Source organism: Crocodylus siamensis, chromosome 10 (assembly GCF_052110815.1).
Source record: "Crocodylus siamensis isolate JL-2025a chromosome 10, ASM5211081v1, whole genome shotgun sequence".
NCBI lineage: Eukaryota > Metazoa > Chordata > Crocodylia > Crocodylidae > Crocodylus > Crocodylus siamensis.
Genome location: NC_143404.1, coordinates 62,463,507 through 62,474,844, shown reverse-complemented (window position 1 = coordinate 62,474,844; position 11,338 = coordinate 62,463,507). Strand labels below are relative to the sequence as shown.

The window sequence follows — 11,338 nt, the reverse complement described above, 5'->3', positions numbered from 1 at the left end:
TGTATATGGAGGCGTGTTAGTGTGCATACATGTGTGCGTATATACACGTGCATACGGACACACATATTTGTGCGCATACGCGCATGCGTGTGTATATCCATGTGCATATAGACGTGTGCTGTGTGCATATGTGCGTGCATATAGACCGGTGTGCATATATCCATGTGCACATATGTGTGTGTATATCTGTGTGCATACAGACACGCACGCTTGTGCCTACATGTGCTTTTTCCCTCACGTGGAAACACCTTCATCCGTCCCAAAGCCCGCCGCGTGTCCAACGGCTCCGCACAGCCCGAGGGGATGATGGGGAGGGAGGGGTGCTCAGCACTCCTCGAGACGCCCCGCCCCCTCATTTGCCTACGCCCCGCCCCCGCCCAGCCGGAGCCGGCGGCCCAGGCGGGGAGGGGGCGGAGCCGGCGGGAGCCGGTGGGCGGGGCCGCGCGCTGGGGGAGCCGGAGCAACAGCTGCGGAGGAGCAGTTTGCAAACAGAGCCCCCAGCGCGGCCGGCCCGGGCTCTGCGGCGGCGGCAGCGGCGCCCCCTCCTCAGGATGCCGGCCGGGAAGGCGGCCCAGGCCCAGGCCCAGGTGAGGGCGGCGGGGTGGTCGTGCGCAGCCCCCGGCCCTGAGGGGAAGGGGTCCCTCCTGCCGTCCCGGGGGGCGGGCAGGTGCGCGGGGTGGGGCCAGGTGCGCGCCCTCCTGCCCCGGCCCCTCGTGGCCGTTCCCTGCCCAGGCAGGGGTGGGGGAAGGGGTCATCTTCATCCCCAAGTCCCATGGGGGGGGGAGGAACATCCTCTCTCCCCCCCCCCCAAACTTCTCTGATTTCTTCCTGCGGTCCCCCCCCCCCTTCTCTGCCTGGGTATTTGCTTTAAATATTCAAAATGTCGCCCCTGGGTGGGTTTTGGTATGTTTTGGGAGGGGGGGGAGCGTTTCTTTGTGAGTCAGGGATGTTCCTGGAAGAAGGATTGGCCCCGCGCGAGGGGAAGAAAGGGGTGGCGGGTGGTTTCTTAATGCGAAGTTTATTGATCCGTTTTGTCAGGTTCCTTTTTGTTTCATTTGCCTGCCTGCTCTGGTGAGTCCCCAGCGCCTCCTCATCATTTGTTTGGCAGCCTGGGGTTTTTTTGTTTGTTTTTTGGGTTTTTTTTATTAATTTTTTTGCCCCGCTCCCTTCCCTAAGGGGGAATGAGAAGTTTTTAACAACACCTCAAGGAACTTCAAGTGATTTCTTCTCCCCCCACAAAAGCTCCTTGCAAAGGTGGGCAGTACAGTCCTGGAGTGGCCGGAGACTCGAATTCACTCCCCTGCCTTTTGGGGAGGTGTGAGGTGCTCCTTTTTGGGTGGGTTTGTTGGTGTGTGTGTGTATGTGTGTGTGTCTCACAGACAGAAAATCCGAAAGCAAGAGCAGCCTTTCCGCGTGCCCTCTAATGAGCCATCCCAGGAAAAAATGTGTGTGTGCGTGCTAGACTCCTTAGGAGTGATTGAAGTGTAATAGTTTTGGAGTAATAGTGAACAAAATCTTTGCGTTGGGTTATTGATCTCCTGATGAAAGGCGTTTGAATTTGAAAAAGGGTTAAGGTTTTGTGTGTTTTGAAGATTTTTTTTTTCTGGCTTTGTTGTTTTTTGTTTTTTTTTTAAGGCAGCAGCAAGTATTTTTTTTTCCTTTTCTAAAATGACCTTGAGAACTTAAACTCCGCTAGTTTCTACTTAGTGGGTTTGAGGGGGAGGCAGTGGCAGGGGGGGTCTAGTACAAAGCCAAAATAGAAATAGGAACTAGAGTGGATACAGTGAAATGTTTTCTTAAAGAAGTCTGTGAAAAGGGAAGTTTCTGTAAGTGTGTGTGAAAGAAAAGAGGGGGAAATAACGCAGTTTCAAATAAAATGAGAGAGAACACATCATTCTTCACGTTTTATTAGGCCTTGAAATGCAGGAGTGATAGGATCTGGAAGACAGAAATAAAATGCCTAACTACAAGTTGAATAGCAGGCATTGACTTGCTGACCAGCTTACATGCTGGTGGATGTGGGGGGGGGGAGGGTTTGTGTCTGCAAAGGTATCAGAGCACAGTGCTATGACAATGGCTTGCAAATGCTTTAACGCCATGTTTTATTGCCCTTATGAGCTCTTATTTAACTGTAGGTTTGGGAATTCAATACTTTGGTTGGTGGCATCTGCACTTAGATTTTAAACGCTTTTGGGGAGGATATGAAAAGACTACATTCTTCAGCAAAAGGGTGGTGAAGAATGGGTGGAGGGTCCCCCCCCTTCTCCATGCCCCCCCACAACTCATGATTGAGTCAGTATTTAAAATCACTGGTAGAAATGTTAGTGTGAGATGAGTGATCAGTTGATTAATTTTAAACAGCTCTCATTTTCTAAACCATGGTAAATTTAGAAATAATCTTTGGAATTCACTGTATGATCTGGCCTGTTCCTGAAGCCAGCGTAAACCCAGGCTTTAAGTTTTTAATCGTTCTAAGTATGAATGGTAAGTGACTTCAGAGCCAGGGTTATTACAGTAATTATTGATTGAGTTGACCTACACAGGCAAAACTCTTTTCTGCATGCACCAGAGTTGCTGATTTCAGGTTTTATAGATTTTTTTTTTTTCATTTTAATTTGGTAGGTCTTTAGAATCATTAAAGTGAGTATATGGCTATTTAAGAACAGTAGATCTGATTTTAGTTAAGGTTGATTCAATTATGTCTTCATCGCTTTGGAGTTGGTTGAATGACTTGACATGAGATTAAGCACAACAAAAGGAAAGGCAGGGTAACAACAGCTGCCTTCCAGTACTGGAGCATTGGTGCTCTTAGCAGGAAGGCATTTTACCTTTTAGTATTGTGTGGTGTCAAGTTTAAATGTTAATATTTATATTCATGCTTTCACAACTTTAAACATTCTGATAATATATCTGATACTCAAATCTGAGCTATTTGGGGTGGGGGAGGGTGTTTTTTAAGAAAAACATTTGAGGATTTGATGTCAAGCACTGTCTTGATTTCACTAACTTTTCAGACAAAAAGTAGCAAACAGTCACCACTAGTTTGTACTTGCTTGGTTACTGTGTGAGGTAAGAAGTTTAAGGTGTGTCCTTAATGGCAGCTGACGATTCTTACTGAGAAGCCCTGTTTATTTTAGGTAGCTGTTTTATACAGAATTTCCAGTGAGCCCAAGTTACCCCATTGACTGTTTTCTTTCTGCAAACTGACTGCCAGGCTTAGAAAAATAATTTGACCATGTTGCAATCAGCGTTTCTTTTTAAAGAAGTCATTAAGTCTCACTGTAAGCTTTTTAGCTTCCTTTGTTAAACACTTTCTGGAGTAATCCATATCACATATGAATATTTAAAATCCATGTAGATTGTGCTGGGATCTGTGAAGAAGCATCTCGACCTACATTCTTATTGAACAAAATGGAAAGACATTCTTTTCTTTAAATAGGTGAATGTGAAATTGTTTTCTGCTTATGCTAAGTGATCTATATTTGTATCTTGTAAACAAGGCTAATATTATAGCAGGTTTGTAGAGTGGCTTCTAGGTTTTAAAAGTTTTGGCAGGAGGACTTCTGGCTTTTAAATGGATGGCTCTGAGAAGAGGGGGGTCTGCTTTGTTTTGGTAGAAGAGAGGAGGGTAAGGATGGTGGGGAGAATGAAGGGGAAGCTAATAAACTTCAGCACCTTTATCACACTGTCTGACAAAAGATACTTCATCTAGGCTTCTTTATTCATTATACCCCATAATTGCCTTCTGAGCACTTCTTCATAATGTTTAACTAAAGAGATCTTATTCCATGCTGCTGTTCTTGAATGTAGAGTTGCAGTGGTAAACTAGTCTCTTCTTTTTGTACAAACAAAGAGGAGTGCTAAGTTATCACTGCTTTCCAGAGAAAGAAGTTTAAAAGGAAACTCTAGGTTTTTTTCTTAACTTTCAAAATGGTGATTACTGTAAACTTTGAGTTACAAGGATTTGAGACTTGGTAATTAAGAAGCTTTGGGGAAACGTTAAGTAAGATTTAAACTTGTTGTTCAACCTTTTCTGTTCAGTTTCTTGAGGTAGACACCATTGTTGTAGTAAAAGACGCCCATGCTAGCTCTGGAATGCTTCATATATTTAAAAAAAAAAATACTGAAACTATCACAAGCATATGGGAAGAATAGTTTGTCTTCATACCCTTCCCCTAAGGGTAAATGGACTAAGCTTTTCTTTCTTTACAAGAATTTGAAAGAGGAGTTTGACCTTTGAACTCACTCACACTTACTGCTTTCAGGATGATTAAATAAATGAGGATATTTGCCATTTACATTTATTTCTCTCGTTTAATTTTTTAAAATGCCTAACCATTCATTTATTTGTCTTTAAATAGAATCAGTGTACATTAAGGGCTGTCATCAGCTAGTTCAGCAATCTGGCTTTATTTTTTTTTGTGAACATTATGAGATGCTGTCTGCCACATTACAGTTGTTACTTCAAGTTGTCACAAATATGGTATTTACTTGTGATGAACTCACGTATTTTTAATGATCTTTGAACTCCCCTTCTCCCTCCTCCTCCTCCCCCCCTCCCCTTTTTTAAGGTGACTTAAAAAAACTCCCAGAAAGTGAGAGTGTTGTTTGGTGTTTCTTTCCATTGTGGTAACATGACTTGGGTTCTAGGATACTATACAGAGTCTTCAAAATGGTTCATACTATTAGAGCTTTGCAAGCCAAAATGTAAGCTAGGGAAGAGGATATGATTAAGCTTTGTACAATTCTTAAATATTGAGTAATTATCAAGTGCAACACTTTCAGGTTAACTTTAATTTATTTTCTCATTTCTTGGAAGTGTCATAAAAGGAAGTAACTCTTGAGGGATTTGAAATCAAGCTTTGCTTTACAAAATAAACAGCTTCAATTTCAGTTCTGAAGCAGAACTTGAAACACTGAAGCTTGTTCTTTGCTGCTGATCAAAATGTTATCAAATGGGTATGTTAGATTATTTTCTCCATTAAAACTTTTATAGTGGTCATATGACTAGATTTGGGACATAGCCAGTAACTTGTTTATGGCTAAACCCTGTTATCATACCTCCAAATCCTTTTATTTTTATTTCTTGACCAGCCCAGTAAATTACTGGCATAATGAAGTATCATTTCACTTTATGTGCATGTAGAAAAGGGAAGCGCTGAATATATAAATGAGAATCACAGAAAAATAGGGCTGGAACAGATCTCAGGATGTCATCTAGTCCAATCCCCTGCTTGAGGCAGGTTTATCCTCATCCAAACCATCCCATGCAAATGTTTTTTGTCTGACATAGTCCTAAAAGTACACAAGCAGCTGTGTTTCTGCTCCACTACAGGGCATACAACTGTGCCCTAACTTGCTTGAGGTAAAGCAGGGGAATGACAATTTAAAATTATATGGTGTTACTGCAGAAGATGATATAATTGTCCATGGCCTTTGCAGGAGTATTTAAAGAGGAGGCAAAATAAGAAAATATTCTGATTGATTAGAGCATGCAGAATAGTTTGGGAAAGTCTGTTTGGATAAATGTGAGAGTTTGGACTTAAATGAAGTCTAAGTGACTGACTCAATAACTGTGGTAAAGATTTTATATAACTTAATTTATCAAAGTCTCGGTGCACTCATAAATAGAGTATATTTTAAAATTTCTGTGCAATTAAACCGTAAGTGCAGTTGACATGCACAGACTCATGTTTGTGTCCTGACTGTCATACAGTTATTTTAAAATAAATATTGGGGAAATTTCTGAACACTGCTGCTCTTTCCTCCCTCTCTTCCTCCTCCTCTTCCCCCTTACCCCCCTCCCAATCTTGTGAGACCAGATAAAGGGTGGGAAGAATGTGGACTAAGCAGTGGCATCTTGTTTTTGAGTACCTCTTTTGGGGGTGCGGGGATATAAATTGGTGAATGGTTGTAGTTTTTGTTTGTCAATAGTGGTTTGTTCTGGCCAAATGGAGATATTTAAATCTTAAATTGCATCTTAAATACTTCAATACTTTTAACAAACACAGAGTCTTTATGGGCCATCACTGTTCTCAAAGTGTCTTTTTTATTTTATTTTTGAGAGAGAAATCGCACATACAGATTTACTTTGGATCTCACACTATAAAAACAATGGCAGTTACCATTATTAAATTGTATATACCCATTATCCATCACTGGACTGACATAGTCCATTCTCAGAGTAGTTCAGTCAGTATAAATTGATACCAGTTTCCTGTCAGATCTCCTTCCTGGGTGGAACAAAGAAGGCATCTAGAATGTATGCTTATATTGTTAGCTCTCTTGTTAGTGTCTCTTTTGGTCTCTAGTACTGGTTGGATTATGTGGAAGAAATTGTTTCTGTCTTATACTGTGACTGTGGATCATTCTTTGTCATCAGTATTGAGGGCATTTTGAAAATCAAATTCAGGTGAGGTGTGAGAAGTGCTGCCTGTTCTAAGTTTCTTGCTGAGTTTGCATTCTGCCTCTTTGTACTCAGATTTATCAGTGGAACGGTCTGAGTTGCAATCAGACGGGCTCCATTGGTGAGATTAATACCTTAAAGAGCACAGAAGCCCTATGCTGTCCATTAGCAAAATATAATATCTCAAGTGGCAGGATTACAAAGAGTAACTTCTGATGTTCCTACTACTACTTCAGCTACTTAGTCCAAAGGGATTTAAGTTTCCACTCCTCCCCCCCAGCAGATCAGGGCTATACTTGGTAGGAAAGAAGGCATCATCCTGAGTAATAAGGAGCCTATTCTAAACCTATTCTGCTAAATTTGTAGTTTTCTTACTCTTTCTGGGGAGGAAGACTAAAGAGATGTGGTATTTTCATGATAACCAGTAAAGACATCCATCTGCTCTTAAATTCATTCTAGAGAAAACTTGTTTTCTCCAGATTGAAAAATGAGTCATAACCCAATGCTGCCTCTGAAAGATTAGATTTACACCTTCTATTGTGTAGTACAGGTCCCTCATTTCACCAAGGCAACCATCGTCACCTGTCTCTTCTAAGGACCGTATACAATTCCTTTTCCTGAAACTTAGAGAAGGAAAAGCTAGCTGTCAGAAGAATACGTATAAAAGTTCTACTTGGGTGTAGCACTTTATCCAAGATGTCATGTAATAAGCAGTTAAATTCATTATGGGATCTTTTCAGAAGGAAAACCTGTGTGAAATGATGTCAGTCTCTAATGATTGAACTTTATCAAGAGTAACTGCATCTTGTTGGACAGGAATGGCATTGTCTGCTGGAGGAGCTCTGTTGATTAGCTGCCAAAATGTTTAGACATAGGGCCTTAAAGAAAAGAGATTCAACAAGAAGATCTCCTTTTAGAGAGAGAGGATATTCTGTTTCTATTCGCATATATTTCCAAAATGGAGGGATGGAGGGGGGAGTTTTCATAATATTACTTATTAACTTTAGGTTATTTTTCACTTGTGATGAATTAGTGAGCATGGCTTCAGAGTAGCAAATGTCTTTGACTTGCATGTGTGCTAATCTAATCCAGTAATAAACCAAGCAACACCAGTATAAAAAGGAGGAAAAGTTAATTGCTTCAATTATTTCCAGTGGTATTATGCAGTGTTTAAATAGCAGAGGCTGAAACTGTGACTTTCTGTGGAACACATGATGTCAGCTGGACTTAGGTTCCCTTTGATCCATGTTTCAAACTTAATACTGTCTTAGGATGCTTTCCTATCCAGTAATACTAGCCGTGTCATGTTGGAGAACATAAAGTTTCAGTTAAGTGCCCCTTTAATACCTGAAAGAACCATGTTAACTTTTCCAAGACACCTTGTAGGCAATTAATTGTAAAGTTTCAAAATATGTAGTTTATCTTGAACTCTCTTGCTTGTGTAGCATTTCAAAGTGAGAACTTGAATTAAGGGATCATGTGTTACATTATATCCTCTTTTCAACCTAAAGATTGTTTTTGTTTTGATCTCTTGCAGCTGAAGCAATTTCATTTCCTCTAAAAGTGCTTGTGTTTGTCCTTATCTCACAACCTGTGATACTGTCAAAAGTTCTTTAATTTAAAAAAAAAAATTAATTGCACGTGTGGAATAATTTTCCTTTCATTCTATGTACGTGAGAAGCAGAATGTTTCAGAAATTGAGTATTAAAATCTCTGTGAAAAAAGGGGTTGGGGGGGTGTGAATAGGCCTTTTTCCAATATGAAAGGTAGAATATATTAACTGTTCCTATTGAAAGTCAACATTTCTAACTCTTTCAGTACAGATAAATGACTGGGTTCAACTAATACTTGTCAAAATTAATCACGTTGGAGTAAAGAAATTGTTTTCTACTACTGCAGAATCACTTTCTTGTTAAGCTACCAGAATGTGTTAGTATTCAAGCATTTAGCTTAATTCACAGTGCAGTTGTCAAGTTATCTGTCTGTCATATGGGTTATGACCTTTGTCCCTGAAATAGTAGCTGTCTTTCATATTCTCAGGATGATCAAAGGATAGTATGCTATTCAGAATCAGTGAAAAAATAAGAATAAAGTTGCATGGTGTGGAGCAGTGGGTGTGGTGTGTAGGTTCCTCTTCACTCCCAGATTTCTGTTGCTGAAACCAAAGTGCATTTGCAGTCAGGATTCAAAAGCACATTTGGAATTAAGCATTAATGGCTAGAACCTGCCTAATGTTCTTAGTGCGTGTCCGCACAAGATGCTAACTGCGCAGTAGCCTAATAATGCTGTACAGTAGTGTGTCACAGCATGGATAGTGCTGATATGCTACTGTGCATTAGTGTCACTAAAAAGGCATTCACCGGTACTGCTATGTAGTAACTCTGGTTACTGCGCATTTATTTGGTGCTTGATTATACAAGTACTAAACTATATACGCAATAAGCACTGTGCATTAATGAATATATAGACCCTCTCAATGAGACACATGATTCCTGGAAAAGGTAGAAGACCTAACACTTCCTTTTTAATTTACTCATTGGAATATAAGTGAGAGAGATAATGAATATAGTGCTTAACACAATGGGAGCTTTCATAACAGCTTGGTAGGCAATGTGCTAACTAGTGCATTAGTATTTGTATCAAATAGGCTTTGAATGTTCGAGTTTGTGTGAAGGGAGGTGTAATTGACCTTACGCTGCTCTACGACTCTGTAGGTTTGTTTTTTTTAGATGGTTTATTAATATAGTGATACCACTGGTTTGTTATAGTGGTTATTTTTACTTGTATTTTTCTTTATGTGAGGTGCTTTATACATTGGGCCAAATTGGTGTAATTTCCGTTGACTTAACTCGAGCTGTATGCATGTGTAAGCTACAGATAGAATCTTCTTCTTAATGTATAAATAGCCAACCAAAACAAAGCTTTAGGTTATAACTGGAAAAGTAGAATGCCTCTTGATTAAATCAAAGGTGAAGATATTGGGCTGTTTGTTCAGTAGATGTTACTGGAAGCCTAAAGAACTTACTGTGAAAAAATAAACTTTGAGGTGCAATAAGGTGACTATTTGTGGATTCATACATTAGAAGTTAGAAATTGAACCTGCTGTTTTTAATAAGATAAAAATGGCTAGTGTGTTTTGAGGTATATACAAAGTATGAAAAGTTGCATGGGGAGATGCACTTCCACATAACATTCAAAATTGATAGCACAGCCTTTTTCAGAAAACAAACAAATGAAAACTTTGCTTAGGAGCTTCTTAAATCATGTAGATTTGTAGTAAAATGAAGCAAGTAGTTAATCTGAAGGAACTAACAGGTTCTGTGTTTTGGTTGCTTTTTTGTTCATGTTCAATGCTGGCATTAGATTACAGAGAACTTTCAAAACCTTATATCTCTACAATAAGAGAGCCAAACAAACTTCTACATGTCAAAGAAATGTAGGACATAATAGCTTTGCATCTGGCTCTTAAGTGTCTGTTAATGTTAACTGTTCCTGAAGCAGCTTGTTAGAGTACAGAAATACCATATTGTTCTTTTCTCTCTCAAAAAAAAAATCTAGGAAAACTGGGATAGTCTGTTTTTTCCATTGTTGCAAGAACCGTTCTTGTATGGCTGCAGTGCTTGTAGCATAACTAGTTTTAGTTGGCTATTAGTTGTTACTTTAATTTATTGAACTTGTTAAGTAATAGTCAACTGGACTAGTGTAGCATAAAAAGAAATGTGCTAATAGTTCCTTTAGTAGTGGCCTATAGCCATTCCTTCTTTTCAGTTAATCTCTGGTGTTCGTTTTAACAGAAAAGTCAAAGGATAGACATTTTATTGACAAACCTGGAGAAGAGTATTTTATTTCCTCCATTTCAGTGTTTTCCATAAATGCATACATCTAATAAAATTAACACCTGTAGGTCACTTCCAAAGGCATCTTTGAGATGTCCAGTTGTGTAACTTAATAAAAAGAAATTAAGTCTCTTTACTAGCACTTTGTTAAAGTTTTGTATGTTTTATGCTTTGTTGAGCAGCAGCTTTTAATTGTGCAACAAGTTAAAATGAAACTGGTAGTCTCAGCCTTTTAAAACCTTTATTTATAGATGTTTCTAAGGTGCTCGCAACCCACAAAATCTGAGCATCATGAGCATGTAGGCCTGTTTGTCTAAGGCTGCATTAAAGCAAACATAGCCTGCTTTGTAAACAAGTTTAGTTAACTCCAGTTCTAGATTTATTGGAAGGATAAAGGTAACATTGCTCGGGTTAGAGTAGCTTGCTGCTGCTTTTGGACAGTAAAATTCTATGAACTGTTTGTTGAGATGCTGGGGGAGATCAGTCTCTGAAGCACTTGGGTCTTAAACCAGACCTTGAAGAATTTACCAGAGTGAACAGGCTGGCAAGAAGGGAGGTCTGGAAGCTCAGATTCCCCATCCATTATTCTTCTGCGAAGGAGGAGAGATCACCTTTGATTCAGATGCCTTGAATTACTCTGTCAACCATGTAGCACTCTCTCCTACGCTTTTGGGAGCAGAAACATTCTTCTCTCAACTCTGGAGACTTCTGGCTGAGGCAGCCAGGTTGTCATTTCTTCCTCTGGCCCAGGGTTCCCAAACTGGGGGTATTATGCAAGACATCTCCAACATATACCCTCTAGAGAAGTTGTGTAATGGCAGATGCAATTATCATTACAGTGATAATAATTGGCATTTTAAAGAGTTAAAATATAAATTGTATGCTTGTAGGGGTATGTGGACAGCTGGTAAACCTGGAAGGGGGTACACAATAAGAAAAGGTTTGGAAACCTCTGCCCTTGCCTATTGTCTGTAGGTTCAGGGGAAATACTGATGAGACTATGGTAGCGTATCACTTTCCTGTGCCAAAAGACAAGCCCTCTTGTGTGAAATAACTTCAGTGCTTACCTAAACCACAGCTCATGGCTTTCCTAAAT

At 39.8% G+C, this 11,338-nt stretch overlaps 1 protein-coding gene across 1 annotated transcript in view; it reads left to right on the top strand.

The window, feature by feature from the left end:
* Positions 1–438: 438 nt before the first annotated feature.
* The window catches only part of ZNF217 (zinc finger protein 217), a 31,576-nt gene continuing 20,676 nt past the window's right edge, over positions 439–11,338 (top strand). Inside the window, exon 1 of the mRNA XM_090065283.1 lies at positions 439–587. The gene's annotated coding sequence lies outside the window, so the exon portion shown is untranslated. The remainder of the gene's footprint in view (positions 588–11,338) is intronic.